This window comes from Anas platyrhynchos, chromosome 1 (genome assembly GCF_047663525.1).
Source record: "Anas platyrhynchos isolate ZD024472 breed Pekin duck chromosome 1, IASCAAS_PekinDuck_T2T, whole genome shotgun sequence".
Classification (NCBI taxonomy): domain Eukaryota; kingdom Metazoa; phylum Chordata; class Aves; order Anseriformes; family Anatidae; genus Anas; species Anas platyrhynchos.
The window spans coordinates 152,128,313-152,151,858 of record NC_092587.1 but is presented as its reverse complement, the minus strand read 5'-3'; the positions used below and the strand labels follow the sequence as shown (position 1 = coordinate 152,151,858).

General features: G+C 42.5%; 1 protein-coding gene across 6 annotated transcripts in view; it reads left to right on the top strand.

The window, feature by feature from the left end:
• CLYBL (citramalyl-CoA lyase) overlaps positions 1–23,546 on the top strand; it is a 153,632-nt gene that overhangs the window by 54,623 nt on the left and 75,463 nt on the right. The window lies entirely within an intron of this gene.

The following is a 23,546-nucleotide window of genomic DNA, read 5'->3' as shown; positions in this document are numbered from 1 at the left end:
TACCCACCCCAAATTAAAAAATAAAATAAAATAAAATTGTGAAGCATCCTACTGCTGGAAGTGGCTGTAAATGGATGTAAATGGATGACTTGTCATTATCTCAGGAGCTATTCTTTCATGTCATCAGTTGTCTGTGTGAATTAATGTTAGACAGCATCTTTAGGTAATGTTCAGTGTTTTAAAGAAATTAGAGTATATATCAAATGTAGTGCAACCTATTAAGTTTTGGACAGAAAATAATACACTCAAAAATGCTTCTTGGAGTGAAACAAAGCATGTATTTTTTGCCTTGCAAAAAGGAAATCAAGAAAACTTTTTAATCTACTCATACTGGAGATAGGACAGCCAGACTCTCTGCTTGCCAAAATAGCTGATCGACTCATGCACACCTCAGAGATTTTTTCTGGTTTTAGCAGGCTTTAGATATACCATTACTTTAAAGCCTTGCAATTATCACTGATTTTGCCATGTATTATCATAGGAGGAAAATTTGTTCAAATAAGATGCTTCTCTTTAAATGGGTACTAAAAGTTAGCTGATGGCATTTATACATTTAGTTATTTTGCTATTCAGTGCTGGAAAATAAGGTTTTTATGAGAGCAGTTCAATTTTATCAGCAGTGATTGGGATGTGGCTTTCTAAAATGTTCTGCTTTGTTAAAGTCTTCATTTTTCTTTTCCACTCTGGTACTAGCTGTATGGCTCTGGTATTCTTCCATAAATATTTTCAAATCCTTTTTTTATGTATGTGTCTATCTGACTGCATTTCCTTTTATGCTGTTTCATTATGTAGAGTTTACTCCTTTCTTGTTTCCTTGCTTTTAGCAAATAGTTCCAGTTATGTTTGTTGGGGGAGGGCAAGTATTCTAAGATTAGGATCCAGTCCCCCAGATCCTGAGGTCACCATTCACACACCCTTCACTCTGCGTATTTTAGTTAAACCCCGCAATGTGTATTCTAGGAGACTGAATTTGCCCCAGTAGCTGGATGCACAAAGGGAGCAAGGCAGTACTTATACTGCTGTTTCTTTTATAGTTCCCTGCACCCCTCTCATCTGGGCCAATTGGACTGAATTTTATTAGGAAGAAGAATTTAGCACCTCCTAACTAGTATTAATGTTTTTGGTAAAGCTACAGGTCCGTGACGCTAGGGGACTGAAAGAAAACCAAAACTTGTATTTGACCCATACATCAAGATAACCTGATGACCCGAACAACCAAAAATTCATGAAGAGCAGTGTCCGAGGAAGCAATGACCAGTGTAGGTGTGTATGCTGACTAGTAAAATATAACTCTGAATCAGAAAGCTTGGTTAAAACAAGAGGCTGAGAGATCCTGCAGACTGTTTTGTAACACACCAAAGTAAATTTTTCTTATTTCTGAGATAAGTTTCTGGATTCAAACCAGATCTTCCAAAAGGCAGTGAAAAAGAGAGAAATCTTTATGGAGTTTGCCCTGACCTATAAAGCCACCACTCTGCAGGAGTCACAAATGGCTTTTTGGCTAAGTTCAGCAGCTGAAAAGGCAGATACTTGTTTTGTCTCCAACTCAGACAATAGCTTTGGAGAAGAATGTCTTCTTTAAAAGTTCTGGGGATCAAGCTGAACATTCAGCTGCTACAGCTTCGGCTCTCCTGGTCCCTCAAAAAAAAAAAAAAAAAAAAAAAAAAAAAGCTAAAGGGCCTAATCCTGCTGCCATTGAAATTGTGCAACTTTGTCTCTTTTCAATTTTTATTTTTTATTTTTTTGGTAGGCTTCTCTGTTGGGCTGCTGTAAGTATGTTTTATGCTTTCAGGTTAAAAACAAATTTCATATTTTACAGTACAATATAAAAAACATCTAAGGGAAGGAGAAGAGGTTTCATTTTTGAAAACTGTTATGGCTTGATAATAAGCAGTAGGAAGTTGCTGTTTTCTACACAGCTGCAGATGGTGTGGGCTCCCCCATTCTTGTTTGCAAGCTTCTGTACCGGGGCTGTTGGCAGGTCTCCCCCAGCCAGCAGGCTCTGAAGACAGGTAGGTAAAACTATTATTTACAGGGAATAACTGGTCTGTCAGCATCTCCCCTTGTTTATTTTTTACAATGGGAGTGCTTTGGTGCCCACCAACTATTTGATGTTCTAGTGCTACCCCACCTGTCCAGCAAGAGCTGGGCTGAGTCCCACCATCAGCCTGAGCAGGATCAAATGCACGACTCCAAAAATGCCCTTGCTGTCCAGCCATTTGCTCTGAGATCCCCTGTTCCTCCTGTTGAAGCTGAGCAAGACAGAAATGTCCATGGCTGTTTGTAAGACTGAAAGATCTATGCTTGCCCCTGCAATACAATAGGAAGGGTTAAAAGCATCCTTAATTACAATTACCTTAATTTGGTTGGGCATAGTTCTTGTGTTGTAGCTCTTATCTTTTACAGTTCATATTACTTAAGTAACTTCAAGAGTCAGCCTCTCATGGGAGAGACACATCTGGATGGCAGGTCCTCCAACCCAAAGACACTGAGCCTGCTTGCTAGATGACTTGTTCTTTGGAAGCATCTGTTTCTCTTGGTCAGTAGTAGGTATCACTTGCACAAGTCCTGTTTTAGGTTACCAGTTTGAGGTGAGATGTAGTCTACTTCTGAGTGGATAACCCTGGAAGTTATACCCTGAAAAAGTAGTGATGCCCCTGAAAAGGCAGTGGTACCTGCCAATGGCAGCTGTCCCAAAGCAGAAAAATTCTGCAGCCAAAAGAAATCTCATGGTTAGCGGATGGAAAAGAAGATTGAATGATCCCAGAAGATGTGGATTTCCAGAGGACTGTGTCTCTGAATACCCATGAGCATGTAGAGCTGCAATAGAAGTACAGGGTGTTTTGCAGAGGAATGTAGATCAAGCATCACATTGACAAAATCTAATAAAAGACAACCTGGAGAGAATTACTACAAGCTGGCAATGCCATTCTTGCATTTCTTGATTTGTATCTTCCATATGGAAGGGACAAGCAGGTATCTTCAGTGTAACAGCTTTTGTTTTTCAGAGTAAAGGAGGAAAAGGACACAGGGAGACTTGCAAGAGACTTACCCTATAGCAACAACCACTTTCATCGGAGGCCGTGCTGGCTGGATACAGCGCGATGTCATGTAGAAATACTTGAATTACTTCTGAGTGAGCTGGCTCAGGAAGTAGGAGCAGCGTAATTGCATTAAGTGCTCTGCTCAAGCTAATTTTTCCTTCTGCTTGCACTGGGGCAGCTCAGATACGTCTGATGGTGTCACGTCAGGTGTGTTGATTTGCCTAATGCACAGAGCAATGTGCGGTGCCTACACAACGGGGAGACCAGCACAGGTGCCACAAAAAGTCGTGTTTTATTGCTTCCTAGCCTGCTTTGCTAAACTTGTCTTCCTACAGTGGAGAAATGTCGCCTGGGTGCACATCTCCGTGCGTTTGCCTATTCCATATAACACCAGATTAAACCAGAACGAGGAATGACCAGGAGTAGGGCCATTTGGCCACCCGAGGCCTTTCAGGGAAAGGAAGGTGGGTTGAGCAGAGCGATGGACACCTCCGCAGGATGCTGCCCCGTGTGGGGCCATGCTGGGGCTGCTCCATGTCCACACAGGGCGCTCCTGTGGGCCTTGGGACCGGCCACGACTCCCGGGTGGACCGAGGAGCAGCGGGTTTCCCTAGGGGCACAATGGAGCCATTTAACTGCCTTGCCTGGCTTGATGTATGAAGGTGGCTTCACGAGTAGTTCCCATAACATTTTGCTGGTGGTTTAATCATTACCAAGAGAAAAGGCTAAAGAATGCGGAGAACAGGACACTGCGCTTGTTCTTTTTTTTTCGGGGGTGGTGTTTTCTTCTGTTTTTAAGAAATGCATGTCTTTGATGAGATATTGCCGCAGGCTATCGTTTTACATTTTATGTCGGCTACCTTTTGTCAGCGGCTCGTTATTGATGCTGTATTCTGTTTTAATTCACACTTCTCTGCTAATCAATTACAGCGTTTATCCATTAATCAGGTATTCTGACAGGGTCAATAACTGCTTTTCGGTTTTGTGGGATGTTGCGTGTTACCAAGCAAGGAGCAGCAGTCGGCACAGCGCTTCAGCACGGCGTTATTTTTGCGGGCTGGTGGACGTTCAGGGCAGCAAACACCTAACGAGGCTTCTGGCAATCGCTCCGGTTTTCGGATTCATTGTCAAAACCCTCTTCTGGTCGCCAAATTCACGTGCGTGAATTGGAGAGCGCGTCCATGAATGCGGGCGCTCACGCGTGGGAGCCCGCGTACGCGCTCGTGGCCGTGCCTGCCCCCATCTGCGCGCGTGCAAATTCACATCGGTGCCCTGGGAAATGCGCCCGTTCAGCTGTGAGGCTTGTAAGAGATATAGCGGTGGTAAACCCTCACAGGAATTAAAGTTGTTTTGTGTTTTTTGTGTTTTTTTTTTCATTTTAGCAAGTGGTGTAGATAACAGAGGGGGCAACATTTAATTGGACAGTTACAGTTTGGGTAGTTAAGTTACCGTCTATAATGATGGTAACAGGTTTCAATTATCTTTTTTATGACAGATGTACCAACATTTAATTGTTTCTCGTCAAGTGTGGAAAGAAAAGACACTTCTGTAGATTTTTCAATTCTTCTACATGTCACTTAGCTGTCTGCACCATTGTTTGAGCTCCTTTCTCTCATCCTCTTTGCAGCAATGAGTTGTGTCATTCCCTCATGATCAGCACTTTTGTTGTCTTTGTTTTTTGCTGTACCTCAGAAGTCCATCTTTTCTTTCATCTCCTTCCCATTCATGCATGAGGGAACAGTTGTGCTCTGTTGTGGGGATGTTCCGCTGGATTTCAAACAGTAGGGTTTCTTTTTATTCTCTTCTAAGTAGTACAATGGGGCTGAATGTCTGTTGCAGAATGCACACACTAATATGCCAGGTTATTTGGTTTCTAAGAAGTCAATAAAAATGCTACATTTAGGTTCAGTACTTGGCTTGCTTTTTTTTGCTGTTTGCCTTTCAGTCTTCAGTTATAAATCTGTTTGTTTGTTTCTGGTTATAAAATATAATCCTCTATATTAAATCCAAGCGTGGAATCAACAAACACTTAGGGAAAAATGTTACTGGCGGTGGAGTATTTTCACACTAGCAGATTTGGCAGACTGCGTCTTCCCTGATAAGGAAGGGAAAACTGCCGCCAAATCTAATTAATGGGGTCTATAACAGGGAAGGAGCGAGGGAGCGGGGAGGGGGGAGATGCGATCATGAGTTGGTCTTGGCAAAACTTTCCCGTTTCTTGGAGACTCAGCAAGTCTTCGCATTTAAGAGAAGGTAGCTTTAGTAGATTTGATTTTTAACTTGGTTTTTTTTTTTTTTTTTTTTTTTTTGCTTTTTGCTTGTGCATGTACTTAGTTTAAAACACCCATTCAAAAGCCAGCAAAAGGCTAAAGACCTAAAAAGCTAAGAGATATCTCCAGACACTTTGTTCTCATATTCAGGAACAATCTTCAAAATCCTTCTTAATGAGGTCATAAAAGAAAAAAAATCGAACAAGTGGTACTTGTGTACCTCTCTAGGATGTGTCATCGGGGTCACTTGCCACTAGGTTATCCTATTTAAAAAGGGATTGGGATAGTTCAATCAAGCATTGCATTAAGAGAGAGACTTTGATTAATTCCTTCTCTTCTCTATTGTGGTATAGATAATTTCAGTAAATTTGTGATACTTTCTTCTTAGTCAGTGTTGAGGCTTAACGTTCTTGATGCGTCATGCTGAGTATTAGCATTTATTGGGCCTATTTGGCTCTAGTAAAGAGGAGTGTAGGCTGCAGACAGCCCTCTAATCTTTGACAAGTGAGGCCATTCTTTCAACATTACCGTTATCTCAGGTCATAGAGAGAAAGTGTTCTCTTACAGGTTTGCTGCAGGAACAAATATTGCGTGTAAAGGAAGGGGAAGAATAAAAAAGTAAGTAGGCTGATGATTTATTGCAGATTTGTTTTGGGGAAATAGAGTTGGCTTTTACGTAGAAAAACGCTGGCTTGACTAACTCGTTCCTTTTGTGGTGCAATGGGATAGAGGTAAAGAAATGCAAAAAGCCGAGCTGTATTACCAACTTGTGTTGTTGCTGGAGATTTGAAGTGCGGCAGAGCTGCAACTCAGAAGCCAGCTGTGATTTTCTTATTTTTGTACTGCGTGAAACCTGACTTTTATTTAAAGCGCTGATTAGTTGTTGTGGGAAAAATCCTTTTTTTTGTTTAATTCTCATTAAAAAAAAAAAAAAAAAAAAGGATCTAATTTGAAAATTAAGAAATTGCCTTATGTCCAATTTCTCAACTAACCATGCCGTTTTTTCCCTTTAAGTACAGGTCTTTAGAATTTGCGTGGTGTGTCACTTACTCGTTGTAAAACTTTCTGTCTTCACGTTGTTTGGTGTAATCTCCTTTCTCTTTCCTGGCTCATTTTGAAAACGTGTCTGATAGTCGCTCCGGAGACTCCAGGCCCTGTTGGGTATACACATACTTAGGCGCTCTTTAAAAAGTGGATTTTTGACCTGATAGACCGTAACGGCTCCCAGGGAGCCACTATGGTCATTGTGTAAATCCTTCTTAGTTTTCGGTTTACTCACTTGATATACCGTAACGGCTCTTAGGGCCGTTATGGTCTATTGTGGTAATCCAGCTGCTGCACATGCGCATGAAGCTTTTGTGCCTAAAAAATCCTGGGGAAGTTTTGTTGGGAGCGCAGTGGGCACGGACAGAACCGCTGCCGTCCTAACGGGGGTGAGGTGGCTGGAGGAGGAAGCCGTGGCTCTTCTGCCTTTCCCCCTGGACGCAGCCAAAAACACAGGGCGCATCAAAGGCCATCGGCCTGCCAAAGAGGATGGGAAAAGGAAAAAAGCCCGCTGCCTGGCTTAGGTGCCCAACGTAGCATCTGGAATTACGGGTCTAAATCAAAACGCTCATAAGTATGAAACAGCCCATTTTTATTTGTGCATTTGTTTAACGTGTGTCTGAAATGCGTGTCAGGCTCCTGCCCAGTGGGATTTTTGACAACTGAGTTATTGACCCTTGAAAACAGGGAGTTGTAACTGAAAGGCTGATATAGTCGTAACTATAGCAACACTGTCAGTGTTCCTGCAATTATTAACTTTTTTTTTTTTTTAATAAAAAAATTAAGAAGCTGTTTCCATTCCTAAAGAAACCCTAATTGCAAACCGATGGTGCCACCACGGAGCCGCGGCGCGTTGAGGCAACGCGTGCCACTTGCTCACATAATTGAGGTACCGGCAACGTAGGGAAGAAGAGCTCGGCGTTGCTTGAGGAAAGCCGATTTGTTGGGTCCAGCTGCTCCTCAGGTCCTGGGACGGCAGGCACTTCCAGACATTGCTTTGTGCTGCCTGCAGCTGGCTGGGTTTTTTGTTCCCCAAAACTCTGCCTTGGGAGAGCCAGGGGCAGAGGTGTGGGCATTTCTTTGAAGCCTGTGCCTCGGTTCGGCCACCAGGCAATGGGACCGCGAGCCACCAGAGGACGCAGACACATCTCCCTTGTGCCTCTTGGGCTCCTTCCTGCTTCCAAGTCCTGCTCTGTGGCCGAAGTGACACAGGTTTGGTCACTCCAGAAAGCACTGCCAATGACAGCTTTTATTGTTGGTCTGGAGTTGGCTTGCGTTTTTTAGCCCACTTCCCAGCAGGGGTAGTAAATGCCCATAATGTGTAGGATAAGTGGCCCTCGCTATTTAACATGAGCAGAGCGAGTACTTGCTACTGCCACAAATGGCGGCAAGCCCTCCATTTTCTTATTCACTAGAATTCAAAAACTATTGATATTACAATTTTTAATGGAGTGCCTTAATTGCTTCTGTTAAACAATCAGTTGCTAAGCTTTCCTTAGCCAGGTTTTCAGATAATGGCTTTTGTTTTTGCGTAGCCATCTGTCCCTGTATTAATTGTCCTTTTCCCCTATCATCCACCCGTAATTTTGGCAAACCGGTTCCTGAGGACGGTCTAAATTCCTTTTGCCTCATTGTCTATTGTTGGACACCGTTACCTTTAGCATTTCACACATTTAATGGATGTAGTTCTGGCTACTGAAGGGAAGTTCAGTCACTTGCGCTGCATCATGGGGAGATGAAGTTACTTCATTTCTATGCAACGTTAAGTGCTGGCAGAACAACGCAGAGGCCTCAGTTGAAATGATCTCTCGTTTGCAGGAGATCAGCGTGCATGGCAAGTAAAAATGTTTGTCTGCTTTCTCTGTGAAGTGAGGTGACAGCTCACAGCTAGAGGATTTCAGAACTTCTTCTGGGCTCGGCGCTGAAGTCCCCGTCTCGTTTCCACTCTGCATGCCGAAGCGCCATTTGTTCTGCCTGGTTTAAACAGCTTCGTCCCCGGGCTTTGACTGGAAACGTGCTTGGTCAAGTGATGTTACCGGAGTGCTCAGGCCCTTCATGTTGTGCTCTGCTACTTGGCCGAACCAAGATCATGCTGTCTCCTTTCTGCTTCATCCTCCTCCCGTATAGCCTCCATCCTAGCCTCCCCCTTCTGCTGCTTCATCCTCAAAGACTTGTGCCAGGGCTGCCCTGACTTTGTACATGCTCTCTTACCTCTGGTGCTGTTAAGAGGTTCTTCAGGACCTGATTTGAAGGTCTTCAATGGGTCTTCAGGACCCATTGATGCTCCCCTTACCAAAATCCCTGCTGACTTTGTCTTTTTTTTTTAATTTTGTCCTTACCTTACTCCTTTAAATAAGCTTTGGACCTTATTTCCTTCTGGCTTTCTCAGTGTGTGCCCACCCTGGCTCCCTCTCTGCATCCCTGGTTGATGGTTTGGTTTCTGCATTTCACAGTCACACCTCCTATCCTACTCTGTCTCTCCTGCAGCACTCCTCCCAGGTCTTCTTCCCTGGTGGCTAGGTTAGGACCTCACCTCTTTCACAAAGCCCATCCCTACCCCTGGGGCCACCTCCCAGGCAGCCTACACATTTGTCACCTGTCTCCTTACTGTTTGGGCCAGAGTTTGGCCTAGCTTCCTGCAGCCTCTGATTGCCCTTTTATTCTCTTTTTAGAGAATAAAGCATGTAGATGCTTTTCAATCTTCTTTCTTACCAGTTCTCAAATGTGGAGAGTCTTACAAAAGCCCTTCCTCCTCCCTGCATCCAAAGCTGCCCTAATACTCCTAGTGCTGGACTAAACATTGGTTTGTTGGGTGCTGGCTTGCAAGCAATAGGAAGAGTGTATACAGTAGGCAGATTATATTTTGAATTAGGACATACATATGTGTAGTTGAACAACAGAGTAGTCAACATACTCCTGTATCTTCAGTCTCCATGATTCAGTCCATCCTGGTGTAGAATCTGTTTTCTGTTCACTTTTTTATTTTTTATATATATATATATATATTATTTTTTTTTAATAAATAGCATTTTTGCAGGGGTTGTAAAATAATAAGGCCGAATATTTCAAGACTAGTATATCTAAAAATGCATAAAATTTAACAACTAGTATTTATAGTATCCTTTTTGTGGATCAAAACCTAACAGCATCCTTGAAACACTCAAGTTAGCAAGCATGACTCTTATCATGGTGGAATAACACTTTACATTATGACTGCCTTGGGCAGGAACGGAGGCAACATACCTTTAAAAGACCCAAAGACATAGCCATATATTACTTCTGAGGAAGTAATGGCTGTAGGAGGTAGTGAAATAAATGATTTAAATACAGCAGTAGCACCGGCAGTGGTGGTAATTACCTTTTAGCTACACAACACACACTTAACGTGTATCTCTTCAGGTTCAGGTAACTAAGAGGGGTATGTGAGACTTGTGGAAGTCTTCCCAGGGCCATGTCTCTCCTCGCTGTTTCTTCAGGGGACTCAGGTCTGGTTTGGTGTCCCACAGAGTACTCTGTCTGGTGGACAGGGACATGCCAACGCCATGGGGAGTGGGACAGCTTGCCAGCAGGGCTTCCCAAACATTGAGCATGAGCTTAGCCAGCAAAAATTCCCCATTCCCTTGGCCCGAGCACCATCATCTGGCTATTTTAGCCAAAAAGTGATCTTTCTTCCCACCTAAAACAGCCCCTGAATTTCTTCCCTGCCTGCCAAAATGATCTGAGCAGGGACAAGGGAGGATATGAGGTCATCTTACTTTTTTATGTCTGAAAACATTGAGCTCTGAGAGGTGGAAATGAAGCAGGGTCACGTTTGAAGTACCTGGTTGCTTGCTTTCTTCTGGCGGGGATTTTGCAGAGATGGAAAGCAGCAACGCTAAGGGCAGAGCTGCTTCAGCTGATTGATACACGTCCTCAGCCCCCAGCAGCTGTAGATCTGCAGGGCCACACCTGTATTTGCAAGGTAGGTGGGATGCCTGCAGCGTGTGGATGCACAGTGTGCAGAAGCACGGTGAAAACAAGCTATTGCCATCGCTAACTAGTGGTGGGACAGCCTTCCACCTAGGGCGTGGGGGCCTGGTGGGACTGAATATTTCCTTGGAGAATTCCCAGACTAATGACATCGCCTGAGATGCGGGGGAAAGCAGCTTATTCCAGCAAAGTGTGAGGAGTATTTGAGGCTAAAATCTGTGGAAGATCGCTTTTATTATGTCTTTGCTTTATGGAAGATGAATTCTTTTTGCCGCTTTCCATTGATACATGCTACTGTTGTACTGTGTCATATTTGGTATATGTATGTATGTACTTATGTGCGGGTTTATATGTGCATAAATAAGTAAATTATATATACATATATGTATGTGTGTGTATATATGTATAAAGGCACACATATATATAAGCATAGGCATGCACACATGTAAATAAATATTCACGCTGACTGTCGTGGTTACAAGCCAGAAGACAACCTTATCTTTAAGACTGGATACCATACTGTCTTTCCGCTTTCTCATATTGTCAGGAATGCAGTTTCTAGGTTTATTGTTAATTACATCTTTATACTTTTTTAAAAAGACTCTTAAGAAGTAGTGTGTTGTTTTTTTTTGTTTTTGTTTTTGTTTTTTTTTCTTGCACCCAGAGCAAGTGAGATTGTTATTTTGCATTTTCTCCTTTAAACTCAAGTGACCCCAAAAGGAGGAAATCCTTTGCTTTCTGGAAGTGTTCTGTAGAAGTGAGTGGATACGCCACAATTTTTTTTGCAGTGCATCAGATGCTAATCTCTGACAACAAACCTTGCTGTTACAGAGACATTAGTGCTACTAAAATGTTATTCAGGAAGATAAAAATTGAAACTCCGTGACATTCCTCCTATCAGCAAGGAAACAGATGATGACAAACAAGGGGTGATATGAGACTAAAACTGGTGTTTCAAAGTGTCCAAATTGCATATATATAATATCAATTTTGAGAGACATATTTAGCAAGAACATTTCAATGTGATCCACAGCACATTTCAGTACGTGTAGGACTGTTTTCTGCCTCCTTTGTTTCTTAATATTACTACAGATAACTGATGTGATCTGCAGAATTAAACTGTATATCAATATAATTTCAATATAAAAATGTTTGTAGTAAAGTATATCTCAGATGAAGCCCAATCAAAAAAAGCTGACAGATTTGGGAATGGAATATTTTTTTCCTTTTTTTTCCAGTACAGGATAGAAGGCATATGTTACATAATTATCTAATTTCCGTAAGTCTGAGCTGTATTCATGACAGAGGTCATTAAAGAGGACCTCTAAAGGAAAACACCGTGATGCCCCTACATGTTTTCACGGGGAGTTTTTCCATGAGGTTATATATCAGTGAGTTCAAAGAGTCTGTATGTTGTTCAGTTTTTATACAGATGTTCAGTGCTACATTACTTAGAGGAACAGAGCTGCTCATTTAAAACATCATAAAAACTGTTAAATGCAAGTAGGCCTAATCCAGTTTCTCCTTATAGGCTTTATTTCCAGGACTTTTGTTTCTCCATTATATATCAACGTTAGGAACCAAAAGCAATTTCCTTTATTTGTGCAGGCTGCAAGGCAGGCAGTATGGTTTTCTTCTGTGCCTGTCACTAAATAAGTACTGATGAGCCTGTGTCATGAATTTGGGGAGCAAAATCCTCACTGCTGTGGCTTCGCCTTTCCATCCCGTCCTTTTTCTTGCAGCCAGGCCCTGCTCTGCCCCTGACAGCCAGCAGCCTGGGACAGGGCTGTTCTCTCAAGTTTGAGGTTAAGGCAGGGGGGCTGGTGATGGTGGTGTGTAATGTGTAGGGAATCCACACAGAACAAAGCCACAGTGTTTTGTAGGGTCATCTGGTGAGGCAAGGCCATCGTGGAGGAGAGCAGCTTTGACTCACGAGTGTTGCCAAAGTTTCAGCTGCCTTTTTTGTGCATTCAGTGACCCCTGTAAATATATGCTGTGGCAACCGTGGCCTCATGAGCAATGTCACCTGTGAAATACAGATAAGAAGCCCCCCTAGAGCCTGTAATGTCAGCGCTTGCACTTGCACTCGCACGAAGCCAGGCCCTCCAGGTGCTTCCAGTGCCCCGGCAGGGGCTTCTAGCTTCTCCTTGGACTTCTCTTTTGTGAAAATAAAACCACGGTGCTCTGCAGAAAACTTGATTTTTCACCTCATCTCTCCTCTGCTCTTGATGATGATGATCTGTTAAACTCCGGCCTGTGGCCAGTGACTGACTGACCATCAGATGGGATGGGGTTTCCGTGTAGGGGATCTGCAGTGGGGGCTGGGGTCATGGTTTTATGGCCGGTTTAAGTCTTCCAAGGTGTGGCAAAGCTTATCTGAAGAGTTCTGTGAAAATGTTTAGAGATAATTAAATAAAAGTAGCTTATATATATATATATATATATATATATATATATATATATATATATATATATATATATATATATAATTCTAGAGCAGACTTCTTTCTGCATTTAGTTTTTTGGTCCCTATTTCCTCCCTCGCACATTCATGTTATCCACCCTGTTAGGCCTGGCACTTTTACAGCCTTTGAGCTTGCCTACACAGCAACGTTCATCCTTGGTAAGACAGGCTGTGATGATATGACCAACGTGTTATTTCAGACCAGTTCCCTGCTGTCAGCAGCCCCCAGTGGGGTCCATCTCATGCCAGTGTAGTCACCTCCAAGGCCCTTGGTGACCCACATGTGGTGGGGAGGGGGTTATGGCTGAATCCCCCTGTAGAGGGTGAACCTAGGGCTCTGAGCACACACCCCAAATACACATCCCTTGGGACAGCAAGATCCAACCCCCCAGCTCAGTAGAGTGAGGGGGCTTCGTCCCTTTCTGGGCATTGGTGTGAAAGGGGGCTCAGTGGCTGGAGGGGACTGAGCCCAAAGAGACTGGTGGGCACTAAATTTAGTATCTCCAGTGTCCTGACCTTACCAAGGAGACAATTTTGGAGGGGTGCTTCTGAGTTAGGTGTTGTTGTGCCTATTTACATGTAATAAAACATCTTTCGGCTGGCTATGGGGAAGATCAAGTTAAATTGGTGACAGTCAACTTTTTCATTATTAGTTTCCCAATATTTCCTGCAAGCCCAACTTCCTAAAATGCCAGCTTTGTTTATTATTTTTTTTAACTTTTAAAGGAAATAGCTGGCTTTGACTTTGGTAATGAAAAGCTTGAAAATACAAAGCTAAGGACAGAAGAACCAGAAAATAATACTTCGTCGTGCATTTTAAAGGTGTTGGGTTTTTTAACGCAGTCTCACAATGTGACATCACTTTGTTCTTGATTTTTTAAATTCTTGATGTTGTTAGCAAACAAAGAATGAATGGATTTTTCAAGAGGCATACGGATTAATGGGCAGATGTGGGATAAATACTGAAGAAAATGTAGGTGTTGACTTTTCGTTGTAATCTGTACAAAAACAGTAACGATTTTAATTCTTGTAGCGTACAAACATACACAGAAGAACAAGACATTGGATAATAAGGCTTTGCCAGGCGTTTATTTACTGGAGATTGAAGAAGTTTTGCGGTCTCTGAAAGGGTGCTTTGTCCCACTGCTGCTACTAATTTTGTACATTTTAATTTTAGATAATCGAACAGGGACATAGTTAAAGGCATGAAAACCTAGAAGTCAGAATTTTGGGGCCACCCCTTCTATCTTTTGTAATTAATAAAATAGGATCTGTTTTTCAGCTGGTTTCATTCTCAAAGGCAATAGGGTTGGGCTTATTATTGCTACCATAACTGTCATAGAAAGATTCCCACATTTTTTTTTAATTTAATAGTGATAGAGGCATAGAAAATTCATTTGATCTTATATAATGTTTTCATGGTTAATAAGATTTACATATGACATTTTTGTATGATTAAAAGTACTGGAATTTCATTGCAGTAGACATTAACTCCCGTGATTGAAGTTAAGCGAGATTTTTTTTTTTTTATAGCTAATCAAGAGTTTAACTGCCTCTGGGGCATTTTAAGAAAATGTTATACTGTACTTAACGAACATTATACTACAAATAAGAGTGATATTTCTGTAATTAAAACAGTCTGGATATTGCTTAATGAATGTTTTTCTTATCTTAATGTATAGGCCGTAAGGATTCATGTAGTTGCCTTTATTAACTTGTGGAGTTAGTTAAAAAGCTGGTTAAAACAGTAAGTCCATATCAGGTCAATATAAAATGCTTATGTAGGGATTTCATTGCTCTTATAAATCTGACTAGTTAAAAAATAAACACAGATGCTTGTTTGTGCCATCCTGCGCCGTACTGCAGTGTGGTATTTCTGCCTGTAGACATTTCTAAAGTATTGCCTGGAACACCGCAATATTTGCAGGTGTTCTTCTTTATCGTCTGTTTTGGAAATATTTTAAAATTTGCACCACACTGATATCCAAAAGCAGACAGGGATTGTTTTCCAATTAGTATAGCCACATTTGCTGTTGAACTAACAGCAGTGTGTGTTCGTTCTTTCTCCTGTCATACTACACCAGCTTTGATGTAATTGCCTTTTTCTTTTGGATGTAACTGCGATGTATTTTAGATTTATGGTTACACAGACTGTTCTTCAGCAATTTCATATTTACTAATTGCTTGCGGAATTTTTCTTCACTGCTCAGCTGTCTGGCACAGAATCACACTAAATAAGTTCACTTTAATAGAAAATAGTTCTTCAATCTGAAATGCTTGGCTAAACATAGATCATACTTTTGCTTCTCATCGTACTCTGAAAATAATATGCAGTTTATTTCCCCATTTGAAAACAAGTGCCTTTATGTTGTTAAAAAGATGTTCACCAGCTGGATTGCATGTGCAAGTCTCAATTTTGCAAAGTCTCTGAGCCAAAAAAAAAAAAAAAGAAAAAAAGAAAAAAGAAATTATGAGTCTAGTCTACATGTAGCCTAAGAACACAGGGAAATGGAAGAGTTTCAGAATTAATCCCCAGTCCTGCAGGCACTTAAGCACATGGTTAATTGTAGGTGTTTGCCTAGTCCTTTTGATTTCTCTGGGTGAAGCACATGCTTGAGCAGGTTTTCAGGAGCGATCCGAAAGTGCAGAGAAGACCGCAATATTGTTTTGTTTTCCCTAAGTAGTAAAAATGTCTGCGCTTTATTTAGTAGCGTAATTTGCATACCCTTCTAAGTAACTGTACAGGAATCACTGAGCTGTTGGTGTTTGGCAAGTGTGGAATGCCGTAAATTGCAAGCCAACATAAAATATGGCCCATTTAGCAAAAAATTCTCAGAAGTACAAAGGAAACCTCATTTTGCAAAATCTCCCCACCACAGCAGAAATTAGAATAAAACTGGTAATAAAGCATCACAAATCCTGAAAGACACCAAGAGAGGGGAAATTTTCTTCCTTCCTATGGCTTCGTCCACACCAGTATATCGGTACTCATTTTTCTCCACTCCTTTGCTTCATTTAAATAATATCAGGCACATCTTCAGTGTAGTTTTACCATAAGTACATCATGAATCAGAACTAACTTTAGGGCTGGTCTGATCTTCCTTGTATCTCACACTGTGCATATATGCATTTCTGACCTGCCCAGGCTTTGGTGCGAGCAGCTGCACCATCACTCACCAGGCAGGAGCTGGGCTTCGTTGAGGTTGATTTTGTCAAGCACATATTTCTTATTTTACATGGAATTCGTTAGCAAGTCCTTTACTGTTCGGAGGCTTTAGCTGTTTGGGCCTCAGACAGTAATCAGAGTAATTAGCACTTAATTCTTGAATCCTGATCTTGCTCTTGGCCACGCAGCTCTTTCCACACGTGCACGCAGCTGGGTCAGCGGCGGCACGGGGGAATAGAGGGGAACTGTGGAGAAAAGTGGGGAGAAGCATATCGAGGGAGAAACAAATTCTATCCAAACATTTGTATCAATTTGTGTGTGTACAGGGATGTGGCTGGGTGCACAACGTGTGCATGTGGAAGCGTTTTGACAGAACTGATGACAAAGAAAGTGGCCCAGGATGGGCTGGAGCGGAGAGTTCAAATTGTTTCCCTCAGAGGCAAAAGTGTTTCGGTGGTGACCATACAAAGTGAGCACCTCTTCAAAATTCAACCTTTCTGCAGAGGCTACCTGATTCATATAAAAGTGCCACCATTATTGATTTGCACTTTTTTTGTATTTACTTCCTAAGGCAAAATTCTACCTCGTGTGCCCTCTTACAGCTTATTGGTGATCCTCCTAAACTGGAGGATGCTCAACCTCAAAATCTGTGTTTTTTCCTTGATGTTGCACAGCCCTGAGCATACTTGGTGTGCTTTGGTTTGTACACACCAGCGATAAACCAAAACAAATCATAAATCAACGCCATGCATCCCAAGTAATCTTTTTTTACTTTGCAACGCGCAACTTCAAAAGAGCAATTTTATGTGCAGTCCTTTCTGAGCCTCTTGGTGTAGTACTGAATCGTCAGTTTTATTGTGGGATCTTTTTGTTATTTAAGAATTGCTGTAATTTTATTTTGCAGCTCCTAGTTGCAACTCTGTTAAAAAAATGTAATACAAGAGCTTCTGTCAGGACGTCATATGGCTAAACAAAATTTTCGAAAATCTCTTTGGAGTGTTGTTGTTTACTAAAAATGTGGATAAAAAAAAAAAAAAGAGAGAGAGAGAGAGAGATAACATTAATTAAATATATTAAACCATTTAAAGCGTACCTATAGAATTTAAGACTTTAAGACTTCAGAATGTCTCTATCTGTAGGAAAACAGGGAAGCGAATTGTTATCTTGGTTACACCTTCCTTTGGTGAGTGAGGCCTGGTTGAATGTGTCGCGGACAAACACAGAATTTTTCCATGGCCTGTCCGAGGTTTGGGTCTGGAAGGACAGCGTTAGGTGTCCCCTGGAGCCGGGAACTTGGCTGATGATGCCCAGATCTGATGCCCAGTCGAAGCGGGGCTGGCGGCATGGCCCAGCTGTGCCGTGTTGGTGTGACAGGCCGCCCCGAGGCCACCACGCCGTGAGGAGGGAGCAGGCCGTGCACGGGGCATCATCACGTGTGTTCAAGCTCCCCAAGACAGGACACCAATTAACCTTGGGTGATGGCAAACGCACGCAGGCACAGACGGGCTTTCCGCTGTCAGCAGCCTGTTGCCATGAGGAGCAAGCAGCCCTCGTGGCCCTGGCCCATTATTTAAATCTCTTTTTTTAAATTCCCCTATTAAATCGAAGAGCGGTCACACTCGCATCTTCCTGAAGCCCAAACTATGTTTGCTGCTGTGAAAACGCCAGACACCAGTAATCGGAGAAGCCGATAAAGGTCCTCCCCGTCCTCCCCCCCCCCCCCCCCAATTTGGCTATTCTGAACTGAGAAGAAAAGCCCCATCTCCAGTCACAGTGATTCAAGCCATGGTGGAGCTCTGAGTGAACCAAAACAACGGGGTCAAACGTGGTTGAAAGAACACGGTGGGGTAAATAAAAGGTCATTTTTTTTAATTTTTTTTTTTACGTTTAGTGCTGGTGGGAGGAGAAAGTTTGGTTAACTATTTAACCTGTGATAGCCTTTCATCATTTTATGGCTTAGGGGTCCGTGATTTTAAGCCTTTGTCAGTAAGTTACTGGTTTGCTCTCGATCTGTGCCCCAGAAAGGCTCTGGTTTCCAGTTACAGGGCTTACATTGGTTTACTGGAGATACGAAAAATTATAAGGAGCAGCTGAAGACACACATTTTCCCTAAAACGACTCACCAGCAACTTTTGCTGTGATACTCAATGTTTAAGCACTGCACTGCTTTCCTCTACTGACTCTTCTCCGTGTCACAGTTGTGTTCTTTTTTTTATCATTGGGGCTCTCCTTCCCTGTGTTATTTGTCCCTGTTTTGGGGGTATAAAGCTGTGTCCTGCCAGCTGGAGCGAGCGCTGGCCCAGGGTCCTTGGCAATCCCCCTCTGCACCTCTGCCTGCTCTGGGCTCTCCTGCAGCAGCCGCTCCCCGACCCAGTCGGCCCCTTCGGAGAGCTGGAGCACGCATTGCAGAGGGTACGACTTGTCCTTTCTGAGGGTTTCTCAGCACTTCTCTGCCCCCCTTCCCCATCAGTGGATCCCTCATGACTTTGTGCAAATGCCCAGGTTTGTTTTTTTCTCCTTCTGGAGAGCTGAGAGAGGGGATCCTGCTCCCGTCGTGGCTCCTGGCATCTCACACCTGTATAACTCCATCAGCTTCAGGGGCATTAATCTCGGCGGTACATCGCTGTGAGATCATATCGGCCTTGTTGGGGACTTTAAAAGCAGACAATGCCTCTTTCAAGGCGCTTTGACTCATCAGCAAAGCTGCTTTTCAAAAGCCCTATACCACGAGACCTGCTCGCCCAAGTCTGCCGGAGCAAGGGGCTGCTGCCTTGCCGCTAAGGAGGGAGAAAGTGGATTTTTAGGTTTGAAGGATTTCTCAATTTTTTTATTTTTTTTTCTTTTCTTTGGAGCATCAGGGAAATGACCTTAGTGGTTTGGGAACAAAGGAAGAAATCAAAATGTAAAGCAGAGCATTTGATATGTTGAAAAGCCGCAGTTTTTATTTTAGCATAATTGGATCACTGTTAGTAGCAGTTGTTGGGTAAAGCACCTTAGCGAAGTTCTGGCTTTATTCAGAAGTAAATATCATATGTCTTCTTTTTCAACATAAGCCTTTTTTTTTTTTTTCCCAAAAAAAAGCAAAACTTACCAGTTTACCTTGAATTTCTTTCCCCTAGGAAAGCGCCAGGCTTTCGGAGCCCCGTATTCTGGCCGCAAAGCTGGTGAAACCATCTTTTGTTTTCCGCCCGAGAAAACGTTAGCATTTTTTCACATGTTAACTTTTCAACAATTGCGGGGAATTTGTTTTTCTTTAAAAGTGCGGTCCTTTTCTTTTTCCTCCCCTTTTCTCTCTTCTTGATATTTTTATTTCCCTTTTATATGGAGACTTGTAGATTTTGTCACTTCAAACGTTAGCTGTTCCTCCTCTTTTCTTCTGCTTTACAATACACACTAGGAGATTTTTTTTTTGCATATTCCTCCCCTTTCTCTGTGAGATATTGTCGTTGACCAAATTTAAAACACTACAGTATTTAGAATCCCCGCGGTGCCATTTGAAGTATTTGGACCTGGAAAATGCCCCAAGCAATAACTACCTGAATTGCTTTTAATTACACAATATAGCTGCATCATTTTACTTCAGATTCTTTTTGATTGATGCTGTAAGGCAATTGTAACCATGGATGATGGGATTAAGTGCCTCTTGAAGTGACTTTAGCTTCTTGTGGGAACAAAGGGAAAGAAGAGAACACTTAGTCCCTTTTGGAGTGAACAGCCTTTTTTCACTTGCTATATAAAGAAATACAATTAACAAACATTATCCCCAGAGGTGAATTGAAATGTACATGCAGACAATAACTGCTCTTGACTGCAATTAGACATATATGATCCGAGGTATTTTGGCCATTCATTAGTGCTAATTGTTTGAGAAACAAGCCCACAGAACAAATGATTAAAATGTTAGTGCCATAACCAGGATTATTAGCATGTGTGATAAAATGCATGCGCTGCAGCTGTACCAATAAAACTCTCGGGAAAGTCGCTTTGATTTGACGAATGCTTAGCTCGGTTGTGAGCTGGTCGTATTTGCACAAGGCCTGCTGATGTTTATAACAAACAACTTCTAGCTTCTTTCCTTAATTAGAAAGAATTACTATGCAAATTGGGGTGCTTTGTAATTTCCCCACAACTTGCCTTTGTCTTTGGTCAATTATTTGTGCGTGTTTGGGAGCTACTCCCTAGTAAATCAGACGTAGTAAAGCCATTATATTTAATTTCTTATCTTTATTTTTATTTTCTCACACATCAGACAATTAGCTCAGAGGAGATTTTGAAATGTTAGCTGTGTTGTGTTTAGTGGGGTCTTAGATCTTGGGTCACTTCTGTCCTTCTGCCACCCCACCCTGCTGGATATCTGGGATTGCAGTTACTTACCAGTTACAGCTCAAAAATGCACAGTGTGGAAATTTCCCTGCTTTTTTCATGGTTTTCGTTCAAATGCCTAAGTACGATCTTTAGAAACTTTTTGGCAACACTGTGCCAAGGGTTTTAGAAGTAGAGATTTGGCCTATCAAGTGACGGATATTTTTCCATGTGTTGGGCACGTGATGGTGTAGGGTCTCTTCTAGGATGACTCGATCTAGCAAACGAACATAGAGCAGAGGCTCAAGTTAAAGTGCTGATCCTGAAAATAACTGATGGGAGCACTTTACTTCCTGAGCTATAGGTTGTTGGCTCCAACGAGACGGCACAGGTGCGTACAGTTCAGTAAATGTGTGAGCATGAGCAATGCTGGAATGTGAAAATGCAGTATGCATCAGGGAAATCTCTGTAATTTTCAGTAGTTTCACTGGTTGCTGTCCTGCTGTAGGGCTGCCATTGCAAAGTGCAGCACCTCTTAGGAATCGGAACGGTTTTGTTTTCTCCTTCCTGAGGATGAGCTGTTTGCTCTTAGGTGAAACTGTTCTCAGAGGATCGAGAGTAACTTTAATTTGCTAGCGACTATTACATATTTGATGAAGACTTTAGTAGAGTGCTCTGTTTGCTGAAGAAATTTACTTTCAGTTCCAGGACCCACAAACATTCGGCATGCTGCTGGATGCTGTGAATGAGAAGCTGCAGTAAAACAATTTAATGAGCATTACCCAATAGCCTAGTCCTCATTTTAACGTGCAGTGCTTAAAGGAAGAAACGTTGTCTTAGCAAATTCACTTGGCTTATGTCCATGTGTTTAGTTTTAGGCACAGTCAAGCTAGTTTGAATCATTAAAATACTTGCAGTCAGGAAACATATGCAAGATTTTCTTCCTCTTTACAGCATGGGGCTAATGATATAACTGAGATTGCAATGCTGTTCCCTGACACTCCCCCCCTTGCAAAAAAAAAAAAAAAAAAGTAACCACACTGGGGATGTTTTCACTCTTTCAAAATAAAAGAAGTCGTCAGAATAATCCTGATAATGTTTTCTACCAGAATAGCTGTTAGTATGCTGAGTTTTGCCACTCTCGGTTTCCAAAAGGTCCATGGGCAAATGGACTTCTTAATACAGGTGCTTCTTATTCCACAATTCATTCATTGTAGACCACAAGATATGACTAGGCAAGGCAAATGTGCAGTGAGAACAGGGTTTTAAAATAATATTTGGGAAAATAATAGCACCTGAAAATGTTTGTTGCAGCCACACCTAGGTATCCTTGATGAAGAGCCTTTGTTTTACACTCACTACACATTTCTAGAGCTCTTTGTTTCGAAAGGAGAAGATGCTGTGCTGGGCAGCTGACAGCAATTCCTCCTGTACTCTTCATTTTTGGTCACACCTCTTGAAAAAATTAGTACTTCTTTGCTAAAATGTTTCATAAGACTAATAATTTGACAAATTGACGTATTTTTATAATAATCTGTGTCCTGAGAATCCTGAATTTTGGGCCCATGGGGCTGCAAAGCTGAGAAGGAGATACCAGCAGTCACCAGGTGGTAGCATCGTGGATTAAATCTACCAGTTCTTGAGGGGAGGCCACACTGCTGCCCCATCTAAATAGAAGATCACAGACCTTAAAGGTGACACCTGACTGAACCTGCTCTGTGGACACTGAGGGTTTCACCTACGTGATGCTCTGTGCCATTGTGCATGGTGCTCAGAGCAGAGTGGCCTCCATGGGGCTTGCAGCAGTGAAGGGGAAACTGGATGGTCCAACAGAAATCCTGGGAAATGTGTGTGTGACAGGAGATATGTCCCCTCGGTGTGCTCTGAGATGATGGTTTTAGCCACTTTCATCAAGTTTGGGTTGGTGGGAGGCAGACAGTGAGAGTGCTCCAACGGCTGCTTGTCTGTAGGCCGTAGTTAACTATTAATGGACTGAGCTCTTTGGCTCCTTTGTGCTTCCAGCACTACAGGGTTGAAGCCATCAGAGAAAAAGAATGGAAACTAATCACTTTTGTCCCCTCATCTATGTTTAGTGAAGGACTGCGGACTTCTTTGCTGACCTCTGTGTCACACTGAAGAAAGACCCTCCTCTTTCCATTTGAGATAAACCACTCTTCCACCTCCTCCTTGCTCTCCCAGAGTACTGCTACAAGAAAATGGGATTAAGTGGATTTAACTAGCAGCCACTTGAGTTGCCTCAAGTTGTGTTATCATCCCCACTTCAATACATGGCAGGGAACGTGAAGTGTTTTGTGGGAGAGGGGCAAGGATGGTGCTTAGGAGAGACTCAGCACAAGGCTCCTCGTATTCAGTGTCAGGACCTCCACTGCCCAAGTCTTGGAGCTGCCACAGTTGGAGATGAGGATTTATTAGCAAGGGTAGCACTGCTGTTTGTAATAAATAGTGCATCGTTTCTCTTTAACAGCAAAGCTGCACCATTGCTTAGGGTGAATTAAGCATTACCAGACATACTACAAAGGTGTTTGGTTTTTGTGGGCTCATAAAATGGGTCCACCCAGGACATTGCAGGGACCTGGCACAGGAGATGGTTGAATAGTTGTCCTTTTCTGCTTAGTTTACTGAGTTAAAATGTGATAAAAGATGCCTTCAAATTTTTAACCCAAGACCTATACTCATCTTTCAGAGTGCCAGGCCTAGGGGAAGAGCGGATGCTTCAGCGAGGTTAGCTTAGAAAAGCAAGTATCAAAGCGGTCAGTCAGCAGCACATCACGTTGGCTCCAATTTCGATTGACTGAACTCGTTTCCAGGCGTGAGAGAGGGTTAGTCGTGCCCACTGTGAAGGAAAGCTATGTGCGCACGTAGCCGTGTGTCATCCAAATGTAGCAACTTGGGCAATATTATTAAGAGGGGCATGGGAGAATGCATGGGTCCCTGACATGATGTGATAATGACATATTCAGTGCGGTGCTAGAAAAGCTTTGCATTATTCAAAGTGCTGAATAATATACATGATAATGCGTAATGGTGTTATGTGGTGAGATTATTTTGTGGTGGAAGTGACTTGTGCTCTGGATACGAAGGAAAATTGTATTATTTTGTCCTCATTTTTGAAGTAGCAGAATAGGCCTGGGGGGTACACCGTGAAATGGGTGGGAACAGGAACAGGCAAGGGCTTTTTTTGGAAGGCCAAGAAACACAGTGGCACCGTCTGCAATTTATTTCTCTGTGCTTGTAATTATGGAGCAAGGCGAGCTCCCTACTGCACT